This window comes from Panthera pardus, unplaced genomic scaffold (assembly GCF_024362965.1).
Source record: "Panthera pardus isolate Hobbes unplaced genomic scaffold, ASM2436296v1 HiC_scaffold_25, whole genome shotgun sequence".
In the NCBI taxonomy this organism is placed as follows: domain Eukaryota; kingdom Metazoa; phylum Chordata; class Mammalia; order Carnivora; family Felidae; genus Panthera; species Panthera pardus.
The window spans coordinates 11,672,202-11,698,194 of record NW_026526821.1 but is presented as its reverse complement, the minus strand read 5'-3'; the positions used below and the strand labels follow the sequence as shown (position 1 = coordinate 11,698,194).

At 54.5% G+C, this 25,993-nt stretch overlaps 2 long non-coding RNA genes across 3 annotated transcripts in view; one reads left to right on the top strand and one right to left on the bottom strand.

Annotated features, from left to right (window-relative positions):
• LOC128773454 (uncharacterized) overlaps positions 1–25,993 on the top strand; it is an 83,910-nt gene that overhangs the window by 40,708 nt on the left and 17,209 nt on the right. The gene's annotated exons all lie outside the window — the stretch shown is intronic.
• Positions 1,600–20,529, bottom strand: LOC109272290 (uncharacterized). 2 transcript variants are annotated; one of them, XR_008417701.1, is made up of 3 exons: positions 20,184–20,529; positions 16,377–16,468; positions 1,600–1,956 (listed from the first exon to the last, which is right to left on the bottom strand). It is a non-coding gene; the product is annotated as an uncharacterized LOC109272290 (long non-coding RNA). The 2 variants fall into 2 exon arrangements; XR_008417702.1 differs by having other exon boundaries at positions 20,453–20,525.

Here is a 25,993-nt window from a genome sequence, read left to right as displayed (position 1 = left end):
CCACCCCCACCCAGCAATCTGGCTGTGGGGGTGGCTTAAGATCCCCTACTCCTTGCATTTTCAGGCCAGGGATCCTAACACCCCTGTAAATACCACCCCCAGCTCCCCAGAGGTTGTGACAGCCTCAGTCCTTCTCCAGCAGTTCTGATTGGAACCCTTGCGGACTCAGAACAAAAACAGATTGGGGCAGCAAAACCCTTTTTGTGCAAGAGGGACTCTCCTTCTTAAGCCCCAGGTGCTGCCAAAGGTCCGAACTGCCTTTTCTTTGCGGCCGGTTGGACCCTGGGAGAAAGCTGCCAGTGTGAGTTGGCCAGGGGCTCACAGCTGCCAGCTGTTGTTAGTTTGGTGTGAACCAGGGCCTCTCAGCCTGGGCACCATTGGCATTTGGGACAGGATCATTCTTTGTTTAGGGGCACTTTCTTGTGCATAACAGGATCCCTGCCTCTGTGCACCAGATGTCAGTAGCAGCGCCCCCCCCCCCCCAAGTTGTGACAAACAAAACTGTCTACAGACGTTGTCAAGTGTCCCCTGGGGGTGCAAAGTCCCCCTCAGTCGAAAATCCCTGCTGTGGAAGATCCAACAGCCGGGCGGAACAGAGTGGCTCGCTGTGTGCCATGGCAGAAGCCCTCTGCACGTTCAGTGCCTCAGGTCCCCGTCACTTAGTTAGGGGGCCAGGCTGAGCCAGCATCAAGGGGCCTCCAGCCTGGTCTGGCTGGAATTCTAGTTCCTACGCATTCTTGTCTCTCTTTGCATCCTGGTTGCAAGGGTTAGGACGCAGGGTGAGGATTGGGGCACAGGAGATAGGTCTGGGCGGGGCCAGCCCTGTGCTTGTTCTTTACCCCATGTCTGGCCCTCCCTCCAAGTGCAGGAGAGATAATAAGCACAAAAACGGGCCCTGGGCTGTGTCTTATTTAATCCTTGTAACAGCTCTACGAGGTGGGAGTGTGTGCCATTGGACCGGGTGTGCAGGAACACAGCATCGCTTCTGTTACAGCCACGCAGAGACACAGGACCTGAATCTGGCAGTGAGGAGACATCAGGACGTGCCACAAAGTATCTGGCCTGTCATCCTCAAAAGCGTCAAGGACAGGAAAGTCAAGGAGAGACTAGGAGCTGTTGAAAGACCTAAATACAACCGAAGGAAGTGAGGTGTGATCCTAGACCGAAAAGAAACCGTAGACCTTTTTGGGGCCAATTATGGAACGTTGGACATGGCATGTGGATCTGATGGAGGTGCTGAATTGATGAGAAGTGCCCTGAGTTTGTGTGCTGTGTGTGTGTGTGTGTGTGTGTGTGTGTGTGTGTGTGTGTGTAGTGGGGGGTCAGGAGATACATGCTGGAGGGCTTGGAGATCAAAGGACAGCACGTTTACAACAGACTCTGAATAATTCAGGACAAGAGAGGAAAATAAATAGAGGAGAAATGATGAACGGGGACAGAATGTAAATATTCTGGGCAAAGGATATCCTGGCATTCCTCATAACCCCAGTAATTCTTCTGTAAGTTCAGAAGTTATGCCACAGTGAGTTAAAAAGCAAACCAAAACACCTGACCTCCAGTAAACCCAAGAGACACGAAAACGTATGTCCACAAAAAAAGACCTATAAGCATGTTCGTGGCAGTTTTATTTATAATAGCCCCAAGCCGGAAACAACCCAGATGTCTTTCAGCACGGGAGATCAACAAATTGCAGTGGCTCCGTGAATGGACTACTACTCAGGACGCCATGGAGGGAGCTATTGATTCACGCACACAATGGGTGAATCTTGACAGCACTAGGAAAAGAAGTCACACGCAAAGGACCAGGTACTGCGTGATTGCTCTGATAGGAAGTCCGAGAACAGGTCAGACGAATCTAGAAGTCCGAACAGTGGTTCCTTTTGTGGGTGGAGGAGTTATTGCCTGGGAAGGGGGATGGGGGAGCCTTCTGGGCTGCTGCCGAAGTTCTGTCTTGACCTGGGTGGTGGTGACATGAATTTATACATATGTAAATAAATATTCATTGAGATAAAAACTCACCAAGACAGATTCCCTTTCTGTATTTTGCATAAGTTAGACTCAAAGTAAAAAAAGAAAAAGAAATTAAAGATACACATCAAACACTGGGGAACGAGGTGGGCAGGGAAGGGGGTGGGATTGAAGGGAATAAATAAAACCAGGGAGGAGCCTCGCATGACAATGAGGACAATGTGTCATGAATTGAGGAGTTGGATAACTTGGCCCTTGGTACCTGAGGTTCAAAAGGAGAAACCAGAAAGGACAAAAGGGCTCAGAGAGGGGGATTACCTTGCCTGAGGTCACACAGCTGGTGGGTAGCACAGGCAGGACTTGAACTTGGGCCTGGGTGACCCTGGCCTGTGCTCCTTACCCAGTGCTCTGGTCTGGACTCACTGGGCTGGACAGGCCTGTTTGGGTCCCCGAGGCTTCCCGGGGCCTGGCAGAGATGGTGAAACCACTGCCTGGCAAAGACCATTCCAGCCCGGAGCTCAAGACTCCAAGTGGGGTGAGGAAGCAGTAGGACAGAGGGCGGCCCGGCCAGCAGCTCCCGTCCCCGAAGCCTTGCTCCCTGGTCTGGGGAAGCCCTGCCAACCTTGCCCGCCTCCTGCTGTCCTTTGCCTTCCTTCCTGGGCCAGTGTGTGGGCTTTGGAGCTCCACGGGCCTGTGTGTGAATCCAAGCTCTTTCCCCCATCTGGCTATGCGACCTGGGGTGAGTGGCTCCCCACTGTGTGCCTCAGTTTCCACTTCCAGAACCGGCCCACGAGAGCACGTGCCTGAGAGCACTGGTGAACAGCGTGCACAAAACTCGACACGATGCCTTCACTTGCTAAGGACTCAAAAAGGGTGCCCGCTATTGTTGTTTATTATTGCTGTGTGTGGAAAGGGGGAGCCTCTGTTGCCCTTAGGCCTCACAAACACCTGCATGTTAAGACAGCTGGCATGGAATGGAAAGTTCTGGAGAAAGGAGCTTTCAGACTGCCTGGAGGTTACTCAGAAAACTCTCTTAATTTCCATTCTGGCTTTTGAAAAAGTTGTTGGTAAGCTAAGGCAGGCCTGGGGGTGGGCTTCCTGGATGGTCACGCAGGGCTCGGTGCTCACAAAGGCCCTCCCCTTGGCCTAACGCTCTGTGGTTGCATCTCGAAATTCTTCATGATTTCGGAATGAGGGCCTCGGCTTTTCATGAAACTGGTCCTGGGCAGGGCTGTGGCATCTGGCGAGGTCACTCAGCACTTTCACCTGGGTTGTCTCCTTGGACGTTCAGGAACATTCTTTAAGTGTAGGTGTCCCCATCACTAACCTTGCTGACCTCAGTTTTCTCATCTGGGAAGTGGGAAGAAGTGCTTTGTGCAGGGCCATAGGGAGATGAAAAGAACCCAGGTCTCCTGGCTCCCAGCTTCCATCGGTGGCTGAGTGAAGGTGAAACCTGGGGGACCTAAGGACTTGGTGGGCCTAAGTGTGTTCCCCTCGAGGACATAGTAGGTGCTCAGTATGTGCAAGCCGCTCTTTGATGCCCCGGCTGGCCTGTCTTCTCACCTCTTTCACAATTAAATTTTGATATAAAATGATGCTAATAATACACACATCCATTTTCTTAAAACATGAAAATATTTCTGATAAGGCTGAAGTCAGTCTTGAACCACTCACCTCGCGGCCAGCCCTCTCCTCACGATTGTATGATTTGAGGGTGCAAACATGTGCAGTAGCTGCCTTATGCATTAATGTTGTCCTCCCTTTCTTTTTTTCTGTTACACTTTTCTATTATTTTATTGTTATTTTTAAAGTAATCTCTACACCCATCGTGGGGCTCGAACTCACAACCCTGAGATCAAGAGTTACACGTCCTACCGCAACTGAGCCAGCCAGGCGCCCCTCTGTTATACTTTTGAAAAAGTAAACTTTTCCTGGGAGCATACCCTGGGTCCAGAGGAGTTGATACACTTTCAGCAACCCAGCCCACTCAGTGCCCGCTTGTGGGGTACACCTTGTGGCCTGACACTGCTCCCTGTTTCCCCGCCCATCTTGCTCCTCGTTTCTGAGTCTCGGTGCGTCAGTCCCGTCTGCACACGATGGCCACACGCTTGGTGCCCAGTAAATAAATGGCTGGTAAATGAAACGATGGGGGCAAGAGGAAAAATAACCACAAACCCAATTCTGCATAATGAGAAGTCTGTCAAGGTGGGTTTGGGTTGGTTGGAGTTTCTTGTAAAAGCTGTAAAAGCACAGACTATATGGCATTGACAGGAAGCGAGCCCAGCATTTCCGGAGAAGAATAATCACACTGGATGTCACAGGGTCCTTGCAAGGGGCCAGGGGGATGGCACCAGGGAAGCTCTGCTCTGTGGGGTCAGCTGCCCTTCAGCCTCTGGTATTTTTCTGAGGCCCAATAACTGGAAAGTGGCTGCATGAGGACCTGGGGTCCCTGAAGCCTCATTCGACAAGGTTTTCAGTTTGTTCTCTGCCCTCTCTGGGATGCCCAATGAGCCCGGCCCACAGAAGACTCTCAGAGATGTGCTCCAGGAGTGACTTCATGGAGCACCTATCACATGCAGGCACCATGCTAAGCCCGGGAATCTAGCACAAAATGAGGCAGCCCCAGAACCTTGTCTTGTGTTCATGGAGCTTACATCTGCAGGGTAGGGGATACAGTCGGTCGGATGGGCAGTGTTGTAAAGTAAAGAAGAGGAGGGAGAGAAGTGGAGTGTGTGTGTGTGTGTGTGTGTGTGTGTGTGTGTGTGTGTGTGTGTGTGATGTTGCATTTGAAGAAAGTGGTCAGGGAAGGCCTTGCTGAGAGACGGTGATATGGAAGCAAAGACCTGAAAGAGCTAAGGGAGAGAGCCGTGGGGATACGTGGTGAAAGAGGGACCGGCAAGTGCAAAGGCCCTGAGGTGGGACCGTGCTTCTCTGTTCAAGGAGCAGCAGGGAGGCCATGTGGGGCAGTGGTTGTGAGTGAGGGGGACAGGGTGGTGTGCCGATGTGTGTATGTGGTTAGTGGGGAGGTGGGGTTCTGAGCAGAGGAGGGATATGATTCGACTTCCTCTCAGGGTTCGGGGGTGGTGGCGGCCAGGGAGAGGAGAGCACACAGGGGAATAACTGGTGGGAAGTGCTGAGCCTGGGGTCTGGTATCCAGCAGGCACTCGATAAACACATTGAGTTACCGCCGAGAGTATGTGGAGGCTTTAGATGGAGTGACCTGCTCAGCTTTAAAGGGCTCCTGGCAAGCTGGGTGATGCCTGAGGGGACCCATCTACTGCCGCCTCCCCCCATGGAGGGCTTGGTTCCCCTGGATGAGCTGGGGGTGAGGAGGCAGGGCCCCCCCCCCCCCGCCCCCTGCAGTGGGGCAGGATCAGCAGGTGAGTGGGAGGAGGAGGCCAGGCCGGGGCTGGCAGGGAGCTGGGAGCTGGCAGGGGCCCAGGGAAACAGTGTTCTGGCTGGGAGGGCAGGCTGGGGCTGGTTGTCCTGGGGGGGAGAGGCAGGAGGCAGACCTGGCCCTGAGTGGAGCTTCCCCACTCCCCAGCACCCCCCTCCCGCCCCCCGTATGGACTTCCCAGAAGCCCGATTCCTGCCTCGGTGGTTTCTGCTCTATCCTGGCCCCTCTGATCCTCTCACCCCCTCCCTCCCCTCCGTAGCTGGGGCGCCAGTCAGACGTCCTCACTGTGTCCAGGGTGCCCTGTTCGCACCTGCACCTTTCCTGGGCCTCCCCCATCCCTCCAGCTTGTCAGTGCTCCTTCTGTCTTTCCTTCCCCTTCTTACCAGGTTCATGCCTACCCGTCACTCAATCCTCAGGGGAGAATGTCCTCACCCAGGGAGGCCTCCCCTGACCCCCGCCTCCCCACGGCTCCCCTCCATTCCCATGCACGGTGTTCTCAGCCAGGACGCCCGTTCGGGGTCTATATGTGTGTGATTATCTGTCTGTGGTCAGTCTCTCTCATAGGTGCGGAGCTCCTGGGGCAGGAATAGTCTGCCGGCTGGCTGCTGTGTTCCCAGCACTTGGGACAGCACATACTGGGACGGAGGGCGGAGGAGGTGGTTGGTGGTATGGACAGACGAACGGACACACGGGTGGACGGACTCGGGCAGGTGGGGTGGGCTGGGTGATGGCATAAGCAGGGACAGATGGAGGAGGGACGGTGGGTGCGTGGGTAAGCAATGGTTAGCTGACAGGAGACAGAACTGAGGTGGGTGGAATGGAACAGAAAGCTCCTGCCCTAAGCGTTGAGAGACCTGGGTTCAGGTTTAGCCTTGCGTCCCATTAACACCAAGGCCAGTGGAGTCATGGGTGTATCCTGTTGCCTCTCTTTGCCTCTGTTTCTCCATCTATTAGTTTTTCAGCTTCGTTGTTGCTTTTATTTCACTGCATTGAACCCTCTCCGTTCCCTCCCAATTTTTCTGGAGCCTCACCACATGAACAGAAAAAAAGGGAGCAGCTGAGAGTGGCGGGGGGGGGGGGGGGGCAGGGCATTCCCTAGGAGCCAAGAACGGAGCATGAAAACCCAGCTGGACGGTCCACTATTTTGCCACATCCCCTGGTTCTCTGAGTCCCTCTTCTCCAGAGGACTTTGCAGAAAATGCAGATTCCAGGGTCCCTCCACATAAGCTCCCACATCAGGTGCTTTGGAGCAGGCCCAGAAATCTGCAGTTTGAACAAGCTCCTCTCCAGGATTTTGACCTCATTTCCGGGTGAGACTCAGTGCCACCTTCCAGGATGACTGGGTCCCATGGCTCAGCAGCCCGATGTGTGCACGTGCATGCATGTGTGTGCTGTGGGGGATGGGGGCTGCTGTGACAGTTTCTCTAAAACACAGACTAGAAACAACCGGGGTGTGCATTGGTGGAGCTGGTTGAGTATGTTGGGGCTGGTCCACTCCCTGGAGGACCCAGAAATAAGGAAGAAGGTCCTGATAAGACAAGATCTCCAGATATGGTTGAGTGAACAAGCAGGTGCAGATTAGAGCTTTTGCCATTTCTCTGCGTGTGTTAAAACATTCATAAAAGAAGAGATACAGGGATACGTACGGACACTTCTGGAAGGACACACAAGAAATGGGCCAGGGTGGCCTCCGGGGAGGAGCAGGAAGAATACCCTTGGTTATGTCCGAATCCCTTCTTGAGTCCAGGTTTGGAATTCTGACCCTAACTAGCTGTGTGACCCTATGCCCTCTCTGAGCCTCAGTTTCCCCTTGTGTCAATGGGGCTGTACAGCTTCTAGCCTGGGCCTGGTCAGCATGGACGGCCCAGGCAACTTGATCCTGCTTCGGCTTCCATTTCCCGGGGCATTCCTGGCTGGGCCTCACCTTCCAGTAGCCCCACTCGACCCAGAGAGGGTGGGTCCCGGGGAGGGGGCAGCCTGGTCCAGGGTGGGGCTGAGCTGGAAAAACCGGCATGGTTGGAGCAGTCTGTGCAGTCAGAGTCTTCACTCCTCTGCCTGGAGGCTGCTCAGGGACACTCACCCCTACCTGGTGCCCCTGAGGGGCCGGGACCAGAAGAGCATCCCCCCCCCCCCTGCCCCGCCAGCTTCGGGCTGGAGACCAAGGGAAAGGGGAGAATGACCGCATTGAGCTAGGGTCGGGGGACGAGGACACAGAGAAACAGAGACACAGAGAGAGAGAAGGAGAAAGAGAAAAGAAGGAAAGGCAGGGAGACAGGGAGAGAAAGAGGGCAGGAGGGAGACATGGTGAAAGAGAAGAGACAGGGGAAGAGGAAGACACACACACATATACATACGCACACATGCACAGAGCCAGCTTCAGGCTGGGAGAGCAGAGAAATCGGTGAGACGGAAGGAAATGGTGGAGCTCTCTGGGTCTGGGTCTGGGTCTGGGTCCGGGTCTGGATTGGGCTGGGGGCTGGGCTCACTGGCCAGGTGCCTGGGGCTGGTCAAGGCGCCGGAGTATGAGGGAAGGAGGGTGGGGGGCAGGGGCCGAGGGTGCTGGAGCCATCCGCAGCTGGGCACTGTCCACACCTCTGGGGCTATAGCTGCAGGCCCGAGTAGTCCTAGGAAGCAGCTCAGGGTCCCTTACTTCTCATCCCTCCAGTCCTCCTTTGGGACCTCGTACCTGGAGGCTGCCTCCCCAGGGGGCCCTCTCAGAGCAGCCCTGGGAAGGCCTGAGGTGAAACCAGGCTAATTAGTGCTCAGAACTGAGATAATCGCTGTCTGGAATGTTCCCTAGGAGGTCCAGGTGGGGGCAGACAGCCAGGGGCCACAGGGTGCCTGGGGTTGGCCAGCCGGGCCTCTGCCTGCTGGCTGTTAGAGCCTGTATATTGGAAGTGAGGAGACCTGGGCCCTCAGGATTTAGGATCTGCAGTTCCTCAGGTCCCTCCATGCCATCCTGTACAGCCGATCCACTGGACTCCAGTCTGGTCACATCTGCTGCCTAAAGCATTCCATGGCTCCCGTGGCCCGTAAGCTATAATCTGAACTCCTCACCTTGGCCTCATCTCCTCACGACCCACCTGCTCATCTGTTCATGCTCTTGCCTCATCACCGTGGCCTTCCCTTTCCGTCTTCTTACCCTTAAACTGCACACTTGGCCCACCTCAGGACCTTTGCATATGCTGTATCCCTTTCTAGCCTCCTCTTCTTCCACCTTCTCCCAGAGCTCTCCCTACACATCCTTCAGGCCTCAGCTCAAAGTCACCTCACGGGGGAGGCCTCCCTGGTACATTCCTGTGCAGTCCCTGCACCTCTCCTTCCAGCACTCAGCACTACCATTCTCTTAATGGGTTTCCTTATTTGATGCCTGCTTCCTCCATGCAAGTGTGGCTTCCTGAGGACAGGTGCCAGGTCTGCTTGGTCACCACTGTGTCCCACAGGACTTGACACACAGCAGGTGCTCCTGAAGCAAGCCAGGACAAGAAGTGGCCTGGACATTTTTTGTGCTGTGGGATTCCTTCTAGAAAGGGACTCTGCTGACCCCTGTGTCTCCCTTCCCCATCCGCGTCCCTTCCCCCAGCCCCAGCCGATCCTGCCTCTGAGTCTTCAGACTCCATGGGGGCAGCCCTGGACATGGTGTTGTAATGAATCACTGGCCAGAATCTGGTCTTGATTATCTCTAGGCTGGGCATGGCCTGCCTGTCCTCAGGGAGGCTGGGGCCACGGGCCACTGTATCAGGGGCCCCAGGTGTCCCACTGGGCCTCTTGCCTCTGGCCACAGATAACAGCACAGGGCCTGGTGGCCTCACCTCAGCTGCAGGCACCTGCACCAGGGACGTGCTGAGTGGCCTCGGGCAAGTCCCTGCCTCTCTCTGGGCCCCTGGCTCACACAAGGCGGTGTTTTGCCCCGTGAGAGAGAGTGAGGAACTCGGTGGAAATGGGGTCTGTGGCTGGGAGTCCATGGACGTGACCACACTGACTTTGCAAGGAGGCTGACATGAGAAAGTGATCGGTGACACATGGCTGGATTCCCATGTGTTCCCACCTGGAGGTTGTGGGGCGGGGGGAGCCCTGCCCCAAGGTACCCCGGATGCCTGAGGCCCATCCAGGTGGGGCAGAAAGTATTGGCATGTGAGGGTTTGAGCCATTTCTAGGGCATCGATCCCACCATGTTTCAGTTTCCTCCTCGTGAAGCAGAGAAAACAAGAGTTTCTACTTCACAGGGATGTGCTTAAATGAGATACTCTCTGCAAAGTGCCTGGAACAGCACCTGACTTGTGGGAAGCCATCGATAACCACCATTACTGTCACCTCCTAAAGTCTTGCATCATCCTGTTCCCACCTCTCTGTGCTTTCTACCCCCACGACCATTCAAGCTTGGGTGATTCACCCGAGTGATTACAATAGCCTCCAAATGATCTCTGCTCCCAGTCTCAGTCCTAGGTCTATTCTTTGAGTGCTGCCAGATGGAGCCTTAAAAAACGTAAGCTGGGTCACCATCCTCCCTTGCTCAACAGTCTCCCGTGACTCCTGCTGCCCTCAGAATCAGGATTGACTTCCCAATCACGACCTGCAGGTGCTGCATGATAGCCAGCCCGTGTCTCCTAATCTCCTGCTACTCTTGCTCTCATTCACCCTTCTAGAGCTGCCTTGGTTTTCTTTCAGTAAATGTGGCTCCTGCCTGCCTCAGGGCCTTTGCACACGTTGCCTCCGCTGCTGAAATGCTTTCCTCTCTGCTCCTCACCTAGTTAGTGCCCAGCTCTCAGATCAGGGGGACCTCCTGAAGCAGGTACTGTGGTGACCCACCCAGATACCCTTACACTGGACCCTGCGCTCACCTCTCAGCTGCCGTGCAATGTTGGCAGCTATGGGCTCCTAGCTAGAGCTTCTTTCTGGAGCTCTCACTGAACAGGAGCTGCCCTGTCTGTGTGGTCCTCTCACCCTCAAACAAAGGCAGACACAACCAATGACTGATTAAATTAGAAGAACAAAGCCCCCTTAGTTCAAGGTGGGATCCACTCTGAGGCACAGTTCATGCTCCAGAGCTCCCCATGGGATTAGGCTGAAGCTAGACATCGGTTGAGACCACATCCTAGCTTAGCTCTTCCCACATGTCCTGTTTCGCTTCCTCCTTTTCTCCCCAAAGCATTCCTTAATGAATCACATGCATTCCAGTCTCTGTTTTGGGCTCTGCTTCTGGGTAACCCCACCCAAGACACCTCCTCAGGGAAGCCTTCTTGATCCCCTTTTCTGGTCTCACCTCCATAGATCTCTCTTTGCGGCCCTCACTATGGCCATAGTTTTACATTTTCCCAGATGTTTACTCAGTTGAGGTCTGTCCCTTACCCCAGAATGCGAGACAGAGATTATGTTGACCCTGTTCCCTGCCGCATCCCCAGTGCCCATCACGGGACTTGCCACACAGTAGGTGCTCAATAAATATTTGTTGAATGATTGAATGAGTAATGGCTGAGTGAGCTGGAGGCTGGGGGGCTGGGCATCATCGAGGCCCCACGTTCTTCCTGTCTCCTGGTCCTGCCATCTCCTCCCGGCCCAGCTCCTCACGGCTCCATTGTAGTGCCAAAGCTCCTGCCATCTCTTTGTGGCACAGCCATGGCCAAGACAGGAAAAGGCCCTCACATGTCCTCTTAAGAATGAAGAAACGATTCCCAGAAGTCCCTTGGCAGACTTCCCCATCTCACTGGCCGCAGATGCATTCCAGATCTCGCCGCAGCCAATCACTGCAAGGGGAGAGAGGGGGGCCATGTTTGACCTGAGCCAATCAGCATTCCCCCCCCAGGGTGGTGGGCGGAGTTTGCCCTTGCCGGGAAAGAGGGACTCCATGTGGCGCCCGGCCAAGGCTGGCCGTGAGCCGTGGACCCTGAACTGGGGACGTTTTCCATGTGGATCCCTTACCTGCCGTCTCTCTCTGGGGAGCCCTCGGGGGGTGGTGTTAGGGGGGAGGTGGGCCTGGGTGGCTGCTTCAAGCCGCCTTCCGTCAGTAAATGTTTATGGCCGGTCGTGGAGAGGAGGTGGGTGGGCCCGGAGGGTGAGCGCGTAGGGCAGAGGCGGCTTGGGCTTGAGATATCGGGGGAGAGACAGAGACACAGAGGAGAGACACAGGGAGCCACACTTTGAGAGTCGGTCTGAGAGACACAGGGAGAAGAAGAGACAGGGAGATAAAGAGGGGAGAGACACACAGAGAGAGAGACATTGCCAGGAGAGCTTTTGCCATCAGTGCCTTGAGTGGTTGGAGGGCATGTCACAGTGGAAGCAACATCCCTGTCCCCTTCTCTTTGGCTTGATGTCCAGCCTGAGCCTCGCTGTCCTCTTCTGCCAGATGGGCTAAATGACCCTCTTTCACAGGACTGTCCTGAGGTGCCCAACGTACCGGGATTATCCTTGACCCAGTGGCCTTCTTTGTCCTGTAAATGGCCTGGGATGGTGGGAATTGTCACTCCGGTGATGGGCCCAGGGACACAGCGGCAAGGCAGGAGGGATCTGGGCCATGGGTGTACTTCCAAAGCCCCTGTCCTGTCCCTGCACAACATAGCCAGGTTGGGCAGTGAGGAGAGGGAGGGCGGTATCCCGGCTCAGACGCCCCTAGGGGCAGTGCTGGTCAGGAACAGCAGTTTCGGTCATAATTGCGGCGGCCGCCGTGTTCTGAGTGCCTTGCAGGTGCTAGACAGCAGCCCCGTGTGGGAGGCACTGCTTAACTCCATTTAGTTTGTGATGCCCATTTCACAGATGAGGAAACAGCCTCAGAGAGCTGTAGTGACTTCCCGAATAATAGAACCAGGTTTGAAGTCAGACAGGCCTGGGTCAGAGTCCCTGCTCCACACCCGACAGGTGAGGTGACCTGGGGGCAGTCACTCCCTCTCTGGGCCTCAGTTTTCACATTGTAAAATAGGATAAGAACAGCTGAAAGGTTGATATAAGGATCAAATGAGATGATGCACAGAGAGGACTCGGCAGCGGGCCAGGGACACCGGTCAATGCTCAGTACTTGTTGAAAGGTATGCTGGATAACAGTATTAGAGTAATTTAAAAATAATTCCTTTAATTGCCCCCTCTTCTTTAGAGGAAGAGCTGAGGTTCAGAGGGGGAAGTGACTTGCCCAATGTCACCAGCCAAGTGGAGGTGCTAGATTGGAACCTGGTGGGTCTGAGGCGGGGGTTCACTCCCAGCCCTCCATGCCGCCGTGATGGCTCAGCCCTGGATGGCCCATTTGGGGCTCAATCCTTGCGGGTCAAGGAGATGCCGGTGGCCCGGCTTGATATCCCTCTGGCCTGGCACCAGCCGTGATCACCCACTGGGGCTATTGCAAAACCTCCCTCTCTTCACTAGCCGATAAAGGGTGCTCATTGCAAAACTCAGCGGAGAAATTATTAAGTGTTGTGTCATCCTGCGGCCAGGCCCTGGGTGCCCCTTTCCTGCCCAGAGGCCTGGGTGGGGCCAGCTCCTCACTCTCTCCCTTCACGGCGCTGACCTGAAAGAGGCTGGGGTGGGGGTCGGCGAGGGGCTTTCGGGGAGTGGACAGAGGACAGACCCGGCCACCGACTCCAGCCCCCTACTCTCAGCAGCTTCATCCTTTCGGGTGCTCGGGCCCAAGCCTTGGGGTGACCTGATTCATGTCTTGCCCCACATCCAATAATTGGTCAGGAAATCTTGTCAGCTCTACCTTTATTTATATATATATATATATATATATATATATATATATATATATACACACATATATATATATATACATATATATATATATGTGTATATATATGTGTGTGTGTGTGTGTGTGTATATATTTTTAATGTTTATTCATTATGGAGAGACAGACACAGGGCGTGAGCAGGGGAGGGGCAGAGAGAGAGGGAGACGCAGAATCTGAAGCAGCCTCCAGGCTCCGAGCTGTCAGCACAGAACCCGACGCGGGGCTCGAACCACGAACCGTGAGAACATGACCTGAGCCAAAGCCGGACGCCCAACTGACTGAGCCACCCAGGTGCCCCCTTGTCAGCTCTACCTTTAAAATACATCCAGAATCCAACCAGATTCCCTCCTTGCACTTACACATGGGATTCAAAGCACCTCCCCTCTGGTCTCGCTGCTCCTGCCTTAACTCAGTCCGTTCTCCATCCGCAGCCCAAGGGATGCTGTTCAATCCGGGTGGATCCTAAGTAAGATCTTGCCTCTGCCTAGAACCCTCCATGGCTCCCGTCTCAGAGCACAAGCTGAAGTCCTTACAAGGGCCACGGGACCCTGCCTCATCTGGCCCCATTGCCTTTCTGACCTCACCCCCACCATTCTCTCTCCCTTGCTCACTTTGCTTCAGTTCCACTGGCCTTCGTGCTATTCCTCTAACACACCAAGTCTGATCTAGCCCCAGGGCCTTTGTACTTGCTGTTCTCTCTGCCTGGAATGCTTTTCCCCATCTCTTTCACACAGCTGGATCTCTCACTTTATTCAGATCTCATCTCAATGTCACTTCCTCAGGGAAGCCTTCCATGGTCACCCTGTCAAAGTGTCACCTCCACAGTCACCTTCAGCCCTTTAATCCTTCTTCCTGACTTGCCATCATTATACATTTGTTTATTTGTTTAATGTCTGTCTTCTTCCTTAGATTGTCCCCTTCCTCAGGGCAGGGACTAATGTCTGCTTTGTTCACCATGCTCCCTTGGCACTCGGCCCAGGCGTGGCACATAGTAGGTGCTCCACAGAGATTTGCTCAGTCAGTGAATGGGTGGGCGGGAGGGGCCGTATCAGCCCAGATCATGCCTCAGCAAACCTCACGAGCCCCCCTTCCTCCGGCCGGTGGCTTGAGGTTGGTGCCCAGAGCATGCTCCCCCCACCCTCAGGATGCAGCTGGAGGGGCTTCCCTTTCCACCCTGTCAAGAGGCTCCCCGACGGCCCAGCTCTCACCCAAACCCTCTACCCAGCTCCGTGATGGCACTGGCCGCGAGTGCTGTTTTGTGTTGCTTCCCTAATTATCAGCCTTCCTCTGCCCAGACGCTGAGCTCTCTGAGGACAGGACCTGGTCTGCCTTGGTCACACTTCTGTCCCCAGTGCCCAGCACCGGGCCTGGATCCCTGTGGGGTGTGTCAGTGGCTGGCTGATCAGGGCTTGCCTCACCTGCCCCATTTTCGGGGCCAGTCACGGCCAGGAGGGAGTTAAGAGGAGCCTCGGTGCCTAGACCTGCAAAGTCAGAGAGAGAAGGGGGCCCACTCGGGCCTTAATTATAACACGTCCCATAATGACACGGTGTTATAATAGGCACACAAAGTGTACTAATCTGATATTATATCTAGGCTTTTTACAATAGATACAATCAGCCGGCCGCAGTTTGCTAACTCATTCTCAACCTATCTCCACGCTCCACCTAGATTATTATCAGCTTCCTTAATTAAGTGGAGGGCAAAGGTCCGCAGGCGATGCCCACAGCCCCAGCACCGACGAGTCCGGCCTGGCCCTCCCATAAGCCGGGATAATAGCTACTCCCACATGGGGTGAGGCTTGTGCTGCCTTCTCCATCCCAACCCCCTGTCCCGGGCTGGGGCGTGACAGGCCCACTCAAGGCCTACTGAGCCACAGAATCCTCACCACCAAGGACTCAAACTGGTGGCCCATGGGCTGGGTCGGCCTTGAGGTGCATTGGGTTTGGCCTGTGTGGTGCTTTTGCTGAAAGTCAAATGAGTTGCCAATGGCGAAAAATGAGGACGTTGTATACAAACGTCCAGATTTCTGGCTTCCCTTGAGAGATGGGGAGATCCAGGAATCCTGGGGTCACGAGTGCTGTGCACTAGAGCAGAGAGGTTGTCTCCACAGGCAAGACACGGCCATGTTTGTCCCCCCGCCTCCTTCACTTTTGTGCCCCTGCCTGGCTCCTGGCGGCAGCTGAGTTTGCAAACCCCGCTCCAGGGTTAGAGGTCAGTTACCTATTTGCAAGATGGGAAACTGAGGCTCAGGAAAGGCAAGTGGCTTAGTCGATACTGCACGGTGAATCTGAAACTCAGGTCACAATCATTTAACAAGTCTTTACTGAGCACCCACTGTATACCAGCTACTGGGGCACAGGGAGACCATGAGAGATAGAGTCCTGCCTTCTGGGGATGACCGTCTTCCACTGCACAGCCATATCGTCACCTTTATTGCTGGGAAAATGTGTCTGCTGGAGGCAGGTCCTTTCTTATCCCCTTGGGGTCCTGCTGGCCCCCATCCCGGGACAGGGACTGGAGGCGGCTGTCTTGGAAGGAAGCCCCTGGCAAGGGGCTCCCCGGACCGGCTGCCATCTGGGGCTCTCTGGGAGCAGGAGGGGTGGGCAGAGCTGGCTGGCAGGGAGGTGGGGTGGGGAGTGAGCAGAGAAGGCACAGTGTCAGCCTGACAGAGCGTGAGCTCTTCTCCCACTGCCCCTGTAAAGGCAGGAAGTGGAGGGACAAGTGGCCGAAATACCCCAATTCCCCACTTGCTAGTCCAGATTTGCTCAGCCAGCTTGGGACAAAATACACCCCCCACAGCACCTCCTCTGGTCAGGAGGAGAAACTGCAACCTGGAACCTCTACCTCCAGTCCCTTTGCATTGGACCCAGCTTGGGTCTCACTGACCCCAGGCCCACAGAGCCGTTATAGACCTGCTGGTCTCCCAGGAGCCACATCTGAAGAGCATTAAGCAGCCCGCAGTCTCTGTGGCCAGCTCCCCACTGACGCGGGGGGCGGGGGGGGGGGGGGGGATGAATAACAGTCCCAGCCATCATGTGCGTTTGCTAAAAATAAACTTGACATACTTTTGCGTTGGGAAACAATGTAGATTCCAAACATTCTCAAAGGGCAGAGAGGGGAAAAAAGGAAGAATGGGAATCAAGTTTTCGAGCTTAGTAATTAATTAGCCTGTAAACAAATGACTCACACTCCTTCTTGGCTATTTTTCTTTCCGTTTTGCGTGGATCTTTGCAGGGGCCGGGGGAAGGAGGCCAAGTGAGCCAAGCTGATGGGCAAGACAGAGCCCAGATGTGCCTACCTGGGGTTGAGGGTGGCGACTGTCTGGCCAGTTGGCCAGTTGGAGAGAGAGCGGAAGAGCCTCAGGTGAAGGGAATGGCATGCATGGCCGCCCTGAGAACCAAAGGAGTTTGTCATGTTAGAGGAACAGTGAGGAGGCCCGTGTGGCTCAAGTAGAGTAGACGGGGGTGAGGCCAGAGAGGTCTGTAGGGGCCGGATCACACAGAGCCCCACTGGCTACATTAGGGCATCTAGATGTGATCCTGAAAGCAGTGGGAGCCATGGAAGTGTTTTGAGCTGAGAAGGAACATCATCTGATTTATGTAATGATGTCATTTTCAAAATGGATGATCAGAAAAATAAACTCTAAATGTCCTCTGTTGTTTAGATGCTTCTGGTATTTAGATTTCCCAAATGATTATCTAGTGGTCCTGTTTCTTAAGGGTTTATGTGCTTAAGGTCTGTCTCCTCTCTGTAGAGCATCGGCCCCATGATATCAGAGACTTTGTTGGTCTTATTTACTTCTGTGTCCCCGGTTCGAGACCACTACTTGGCACACAGTAGGAGTCCAGTAAATGTCAAGTGACTGAACCGTCTCTGCAAGGTCAGTGGCCTCATTCCATTTTATAGAGGAGGAGTAGAGGACATGGGTCTCCATGGCCAGCCTGGGATGGTCCCAGGAGAAGGCAGGTTTTATTTAGTTCAGAATAAGGAGAAGTTTTATGGCTGAAAAAAAAAATCTATTTTGTGAGGGACTGAGCTCTCCAGTAATGGGGGCATTCAACTAGAGCCCACACTACCAGCCTTACAGTACCCCTTTCCGATTGAAGACACACTCTGTGCTGGCTCATAGATGCCCCCTGACAATCTATGAGGTTGTCATATTGTTATGTCCGTTGTGCCTACAGAGAAACTGAGGCCCAGAGAGGAGTTGTGATATGCCCAAGGTTACAAGTGGGGAAGCCCAGATCTGACCGTAAAGACTGTACTTTTGACTCCTTTTCTGAGCCGTAGACTTTGATTTGAATCCCTGCTCCGCCTGGGATGGTGTGTGACTTGGGGAAAGTCACTCTGCTTTTCTGATCTTCAGTGTTTTGCTGCACTAAATGGGGTTGTGGGTACCTACACTAAATGGAGCTGAGTGGACAACAGCGGGCACATGTGTGCTCAAAACTGGTGCACCCCTCTCCTCTCTGCTGAGGTCCTTCTGCCTTTGACCCCGCTCCTGGGCTGTCGATCCCCTTCTAGGCCAGCGACTCTCTGGAAGCCCATTCTCCAGCCTCCACCCGCCCACTGGGAGTTGTTGATTCACTCACACCATGAGCTTCTTGCCCGTTGCCTGTGCTTTCTTCCTCCTTTTGTTGGTAAACCCACTGCCTTCTGTGGTTGCCAAAGCTTCTCTCAGGGGGCAGGCAGATGGTGGGGGGGATCCCACCATCCCACAGAACGTCTCTGCTGCTTCCCCATCCCTCCCACCCTCGCCGCACCCAGCTGAGGTCACCAGGCGCGAGCCCTGGACCAGGGACGCAGGTCACTGTTGGGGGCTTAATTAATCATCACGGGGCAGGTGGGGCTCTGGCTGGTCCAGGATCCCCCGTGGGAGGGCCCGGCGGGTGGGGGGATGGGAGAGGGAGTATCAAGGGAAAAAGGCTGCGAGCAACGGGCTCACAGCCCATGGTGAGCACGTACGTGGGAAAGCCCACCTGAGTGCTAAGGGGGTGTGTGCTGATGGGGCAGGGGTGGCAGAGGTGGGCGGGTCTTGGAGAAGGCTTCATGGAGGAGGTATGTCTTTTCGTTTAAGTTCGTTTATTTATTTTGAGAGAGAGACAGAGAGTCAAATGAGTTGCCAACGGTGAAAAATGAGGGGCGAGTGGGGAAGGGGCAGAGAGAGAGGGAGATGGGGAATCCCAAGTAGGCTCTGCTCTGTGAGCGCAGAGCCCGATAAGGAGCTCGAACTCACAAGCTGTGACATCATGACCTGAGCTGAAGTCGGTTGCTCAACGGACTGAGCCACCTGGGCGCCCCAGAGGTGGAGATGCTTCGACCTCATGGAGTTCATCATGAGGATGAAGTACATGAATCCACGTGAGTGCTTAGCACAGTGGCCGGCACAGAGTAGGTGCTCAAAACGCAGTGATCAGCCTTCTCTGGCCTTATGGCCTCGTGGCCGACAGCAGGGTTGGAGGCTTGGCTGGGTCTGAGTTCTAGCTCTGCCGCCCTGGCTTGCTGTGGGGATTGGGACTGTAGGGATAATGCACCCACTCTGGCAGCTGGCTCACAGTAGGTGTGGTTCTGCCACGTTCACGGTGAGGAAACTGAGGTGCAGAGAGGTGCAGTCACTGGCCCGTGGTGGGACCCTTGGTCGGCTTGGCTCTAAAGGCTGTCTTTTGTTAAAGAGGGGTGGGTCTTTCGGTGTGTGCGTTGCTTAGGGGCTGTCCCACCCATGGCCCCTTCGGTCTGCCATGGATGCTGACAGAACAGCTTTTTAATGATTAACGCAAGCAGCGAAGGCAGTGACTCTTGGCACGATGTCCTGGGATCCAGCAGTGTGTTCCCAGGGCCCCTGTCCTAGGCTGGGGAATGGGGGGTGGCTTTGCACATGGTGGGGCCGGCCTGGGCTCTTGGGGCAGGGGGCAGCCTCTATCAGGCCCAGCCTTTCTCTTTCCACCCGACCAGCCCCATAGCACTCTGCCTTACTTCTTTTTTTGTTACTGTTGGGCAGTTTGGGCCCCCTTTTTTATGTGTCCTGAATCCGAATCTCCTTCTGATGTTTGGAGAATTCCCTGCTCTATAAGCAGATTCCACCTGCCACAAAGGATGCTGAGAATATGAGACTCATTTTCCAGCCTCCCTTGCAGCTAGAGAGGGACACATGACTCGGCCCAGCCAATCACAGGCACTGTCCTGTGGGGAGTCCGTTGTGGCTCCATCCAGAGGCTTTTAGTTCCATGCAGGTCATGAATCCTCCATGGCTCCCCATTGCCCTTAAGATAAAACCCAAACTCCTCCTCGGGTCCCATAAGGACCTCACCTCCTTCTATCTATCTCTTCCTCACTCCTCCAGCCACATGGGCCTCCCTCAGCTCAACTCAACATGCTGAGCTCATACCTGCTTCAGGGCCTGTGTGTTTGTTGTTCCTTCTGTTATTATATCTCCATTGCACAGGCGAGGAAATAGGGGCTGTAGGGAACCGTGCAGGGTGCAAGGGGCTTTGGAGCTGAGGTTGGCCTGGCCTCTGCCTCACCGCTGCCTGCACCCAGTCAGAGGCCCCTTCCTCCAGGAAGCCCCGACTGCTCCCCTTTGAGGAGGCGTCCCTCTGCTCACCTCAGCTCAGCCTAACTGACATGTCCTCAGGGGCAGTGGGGTGGGCACGGGGTGGGGGTGATATTGCCCCCAAGAGAGTGGACACTGATTCTTGTGGAGGGAAAAATACTCGTTTATGTATAAAGCACAGACACATCCATAAGCCGTAAACAGCTGCTCAGTGTATCTGTGGAATTATAATTTCTTGGGGGGGGGGGCAGCTGGGAAAGAGGTGTCTAAAAATGCTCCTGGGGCTCCTGGGTGGCTCGGTCAGTTAAGCACCCAATTCTTGATTTCTTTGATTCTCGCAGTTCGTGAGTTTGAGCCCTGCATCGGGTTTCCACACTGACAGTGAGGATCCTGCTTGGGATTCTCTCTCTCTCCTTGCTCTCTCCGTCCCCCCCACCTCTCAAAACAAACAAACAAACAAACAAACAAACATTAAAAACATGCTCCTTGGGGGCAACAGCAGCAGCAACCAAAAGCTGAGAAACATTAGTTGAACCCAACTCAGTTTAAACTCACCAGAACTTGATTTGACTCAACTCCTCAAGTCAAGCCAACTCAACAAAACTCATCTCACTCAGTTGGGAGTAGCCTCAGCTCGGTTAAGTTCCCCACCTAACCCCTCTCAGCCCATTTCCACTCGGTTTACAACAGCTCCGTGCGGCTCGATGCAGGATAACTCGGTTCAGTTTAAAACGCAGCTCGGCTGAACCCAGTCAACCCAACTCAGCTCACCTTACGTCAACTAGTTTGTTCACCTCAGCTCGGCTCCCTTCACCTCGACTCACCTCAGCCCCCTTCGGTTCAGCTCGAGTCAGTCCCACTCAGTTTCATGCTCAACTCAGCTCAGCTCACCTCCTGTCCTCGACTCACCCCATCTCACCTCGATTTAACTCCCCTCAGCTTGACTTGCCTCCAGTTTGCCACCTCGACTCACCTTGAACACTCATTCTGTTTGCCACCTCCCCTCCCCAGCTTCCCGCCCCTCCCCTCCTTCCCCCCTCCCGGCCCCACGCTGGTCTTGCGGAAGAGGGATGCCTCAGACTTCGTTTCTGCCTCCGACGTGTTCCCAGTCTAGCTGGGGACTCTGACACATCCCTCCTTTCAACAGGTGCTGCGATGAGGGAAGCACGGCGCCCTAAGTCAGCAGCATGTGGCAGCCCCAGGGAGCCCCAGACGACTTCCCACAGGAGGGAGATCTAGTTCAGGCAGAGGGAACAGCACGTTCAAAGGGCCGGAGGCAGGCTGGGCTGAACATTCAGAGGGCTGGGGGTGGCTCCGGCTGGAGGGCAGAGTGGGAGGAAGAGGGCAGTACAAGAGGTGGCTTGGGACAAGTGCCGGCCCCTTGTGGGGATGCTGGCCTGGGGACAGTGGGCAGCCGTCCCAGGGTTGAGCACGGAGAAATGTGGTGGAGGGGATCCCTCTGGTTGCTGGGAAGAAACAGAGCTGAGAGGTGGGGCTGAACGTACTGGGCAGTGCCCCAGCTGGGAAATCCGGCACTGGGTGTTGGTGGGGGGCAGGCAGGTGGGGAGCTTAAAGAAGGAATTCAGGAAATGAGTCATAAAAAAATGACCAAGAATTGAGCTGCCTCTGGAGTGGGCCCTGTCTACTTGCCTTAAAAGTATTAACTAATTTAATCTTCCCAACAACCTCATGAGGTAGCTATTACTACCATCCCTGTTTTGTAGATGAGGAAACGGGCTCCGAGAGGCCAAGACGTTTGCCCAAGGCACACAGCTCCTAAGGGGCAGAGCTCAGACCTGACCTCAGGCATCAAGGCTCCAGAGCCCTCGGGAGCAGCTGAGTGTTCTCGTCCACATTCCCATGGTTGCCTGCAGGTCTCCACTTCATGTAGTAGGTGCTCAGGAAATCCTTGTTCCGTGAGCTTATGGGGATTTATATCATCACTGTCATTTGATTTGGGAATGCCTGACTCCCTTTCAAAGGAAGAGTCTGTTATCATTGTCGTGTCACAGGAGAGGAAATTGAGGCCCCAGGTCACAGAGGCAGGAAGTGGTGAGGCCAGGATTTGAACCTCCGGTAGGAAAGTGTTCTACAAACAGGCAGGGTGGTCATCATTAGGATCTTCAGCCATTTGAATTGTAATTCACCTTCATGTATGCCTTGAGCGGGCCCTGCGTCCTGCACGGGGAGGGGGGTGGTGGGGGAGATCCTGCCCTTGTCCCTTTCCTGCTCACAATTCTCCCATGGCTGCCCACTGCCCTGAGGATGCAATCCAGGCTCCCTGCTGCCTAAAGGCCATGGCTGATCTGGTCCCCACCCTGCCCAACTCTCTGACACCCCCCCCCCCCAATCTCCCCTTTTCCCTCTCCATTCCAGTCTCCTCCAACACACGTTTCCCACCCCAGGGCCTTTGCACACACAGCTCTCCTGCCTGGAACTCTCTTTCCATGGCTACTCTATCTCACCCTTCGGTTCTCAGCTCTAATGTCGCCTCCTCAGAGAAGCCTTCTTGATCATTTGAGCTCAAGTCCCCCTCATTGTTACCCATCACATTGCCTCTTCTTTTCTCTCTTTTCGTATCCTGCTGCCTTGCTGGAATTTTATTTGTTTATCATCTACCTCCTGTAGTGGGCTGAGCCCTCATGGGCAGGGACCATGTTTATTTTGTTCACTGCCGAACTGCCTGGTGTATGGTGGGTGCTCTATAAACACGCATGGAATAAATGAATGAGTGAAGGATGGATGGAATCCTCTAAGAATCTGGGTGCTGAGAGGAGGAGTAGAAGCCTTGGGGCCTAGGCTGGGGTCTGGGACCTCCTTTCCCTGGGTCTCCTGTCCCCGGGGAGGCGCCCCTGCCAGGATAGGAGGGTGGGCGTGGGGGCAGCGGGCAGGGCTGGGCGAGGCCTCCTCGCTCCTTACTGTTTTCATCCTCTTGGTAATTATGGGCTCAGACACTCCTCGATGCCTTCTCGGAATAATAGCCGGGCCTGTTATCAGCAGCATCTCCCGGACCTTTACACAAACAGTCATTAATCAAGTCTCACTGCCACCCTGCCCTCCCTCCTGGTGGAAACCGAGGCACAGAGAGATGAGGCTACTTTCCCAGCATCACACAGCCAATTCGAGGAGGAGAGGCTGTTTTGCCCCCAACTCTCTGGGGTGGGAGGGGGGGTTCCTTCCCCATTCCACTTAGGGGGAGCTTCTGAGCCTGCCATGGCTGGGGGGCCCTGCCCCCAGTTCCCAGCCCCCAGCCTGCCTCGAAGCCCCGGGGGCCTTCCAAGGTGGCCTCTTAATCACTGCCGGTTAATTAAGGAGGTTAAACAACTCTGTGGGGCCCATGCGGGCCTGCCCAGGGAGAAGGTGGCAGGTCTGTCTCACAGCGAGGCCCCTGCTCCCCAGGCCTGGCAGGGCACCGTGCCGCCTCTGCCCTCCGCGGGGCCTGGGGGTCTCTGGGGAAGGTGCCACAGGACTCCATTGTTGGTGGGTGCCCCCTCCCCTTCTTCGGGTGGTGTGTGGGAGGTGCTGGCATCACTTAATGAGGCCTCCACGGCTGCCAAGGAGAGCTGGAGGAGTTGAAACAGGTTCTGGGTGAGGTGAGTTTCGTGGGCTGGGCAGAATCTGTGGCTCTTTGCCATGTGGGCGCTCCCTGGGGCGGTGGGGGGCAGGCGTGGGACCCCTGCCTCCTCCCTGCCCTCCCTCTGCCCCGTGGGGCAGGCGCAGAGGAAGCTTGGGAGGGGACAGTGAGGATGACAGAGGATGGTCGTCAGGACTCCCATGACCCCCTCTTCCCACAAGCCCGTGGGAGCCATACCGAATAGGCCCACAGCAACAGGGCCTGGGGGTCCTGAGACATTGCTAACCTGTAGTCTGATACAGACTTGGGCGCTGGTCTTCCTACCCGGGAAATGGGGGTGGGTGGTTGGATGTGACAATGTCGGTCTCGCAGCTTTAGTTCAGGAAGGATCCGTCCCGGACAGAGCAGCCTAACTTGCTGTGTGACTTTGCACAAGGTGCTTTCCTCCTCTGGGCCCCCGTAGTTCTGGCTGTACTGGTGGTGGTGGGGTGGACAGAGTGATGACAAGTGGTCATTCCTGCTGACCCTCTGTCTCTGGTGAGGCTGAGAACACCTCCTGAGGGGCACCCAGACCCGCTTTCTCCAGGCTGCACAAAGAGGTTATTCAGTATGCCTCTCTTGGCCCCGGGGAACCTGAGGCCCTGGACTTGGGCCAAGGAGGCTTGGGAGGAAGCTCCCATCTGGTGCTTGGACACACTCCCTGGGGCTGGGCTGTGGATCCCAGGATGGAGAGGGCCAGCCCCTCTGCTGAAGCCCCCAGGGTCCGCAGTGGGACGGGCTGAAGCAAGGCTGGCTCAAGGCAGAACCCACTGTGCTCCCAGAGCCCGTCTGGGTGTGGGGCCCTCCTGGCTCTTTGTGTCCCACGACGGTTTTTTTTTTTGTTTTTAAATTAAATCACATTTTGGAGGTATAATTTACATGCAATAAAACTCGCCCTTTTTTGGTGTCGCATATAGTTACATAACCATTACTACGAAGAAGGTATAGCGTTGCTTCCCTCCTTCCAGAAAGTTCTCTGTTTCCCTTTGTCATCAGTCCCTTTCCCTACCACCAGCCACCGACAACCCCTGATCTCCTCCAATTTGTTATTTTAGAAATTTTTGAACTTACAGAAAAGTGTAAAAACTTCACAAGGAACCTCAGCAGTCCCTTCACCCAGATTCCCCAGCTGTCGGCACTTGGCCCCATGTGTGTTCTTGGTCTCTCTCTCTCTCGGTCTGCGTGAGTTTTGCTGAACTGTTTGTAAGTTGCAGACGTCCTGACGCTTTACCCTAAACACTTCAGGGAGCATCTCTGAAGATCAAGAAAGAGCATGTTCCAGCATAGCAGACAGCTGCAATGCCATTATCACACCTCAGTCATCTAGCATCGACCCGGTCCTATCACCTAATATCCAGCCTGTGTCCAGACTACTGAGATTGCTCCCAAGTGTCCCCAGTAGCTGGGGGTTTTGTTGTTCTCATTGTTTTCTGGTCCAGATTCCGATCAAGGATCAGGCTCTGCATTTGGTGGCAAGTGTCTTTGGTGTCCTTTTGTCTGGAACATTCCCCCTGCCCTTGCTTGATATGTAATGCATTCTTTTTTTTTTAAAGCTGCCCTCGTGGTCCTCCACACCTAGAACTCAAGGGCAAGTACTGGGGGGGGGGGGCAGAGTGCCAGGGAAGGGGCTGCTGACTTGGGCACATGGGGTGTCCTGAGGGTCCTTTCTTAAAAGCTTTGTTTGGAAGGAGGGGGCAGGCAGGAGGGAGGCCGGGTGGGAGAGAGAAGGAGAGAGAGACAGACTTGGGTTCGTTGTTTCAACTTCCAATAATGCTGAAAAATTCAAAGCAAAAAGCATAAAACAATTTGGATAGAGAGGAGTCTGTAGTCCCGTGGTTGTGGGTCACGCCTCAGCTCTGCCCAGCCCCCCTCCCCGGGCTGTGAGACCTTGGGCAGAAGACGTCACCTCTCGGGACTCAGTTTCCCCATTTGTGAAATGAGGACAGTATCAGTCTGTCCACCTCCCCCAGCCGTCTTGAGGATTAAACAAATGAACTCATGCAGCGTATAAATAGCGATGACTCTGATTTTTGACAATTTGGTGACAGTCTTTCCAGACAATTCTCTGTCTATCTACCTACACGCATGGAAATATGTGAATATTGTAGTATGTAAGTTGGGTCACCTCCTTTTTCCCCTCAGTAGTTTATTAGAAGCATTTTCCCAGCACTCTTCCATCGTGTAGCAACTTTTAACTTTTACTAATGTTGCCAACAGATAATACCGTCGTGTGGTACCAAACACATGGCTGCAGGAAGGCGTACAATTAAAAGTCTGTGTTCCTCCTGCCCCCGTTCCCTCAGTTCCTCGCGGGACATTTGGTTTGGCTTTCCAGAAGGGTTCTACACGTATCCAAACGAAAACATCGATTTTCTTTCTTCTTCTATTCCTACAGCTGTCGGAAGACAATACACACTGTTCCTGTGCCTTGTTTTTTTTCCCCTTAACAGTAGATCTAGGAGGTGGTCCACATCAGTGCATAAGGAATGCCCTTCCTTTTTTTCTTTTTTTCCCAAGCGGTCCCTTGTGGAAATGGACCACGGTTTAATGAACCAGTTCCTTACCGATGGCCATTGAGGTACCTGCAGGCTTTCGCCACTAAAAATTGCAACAGATAGTCTTGTGCAAATGTCTTGTGTCCGTGTGCAAGTCTGTAGCGTATATTCCTAGGAGTGGAGCTGCTGGGTCAGACGTCGTGTGTATGTTGAGCTTTGCTCTGCCATCGTAGCTAATGGCCGCACGGATCCCCATG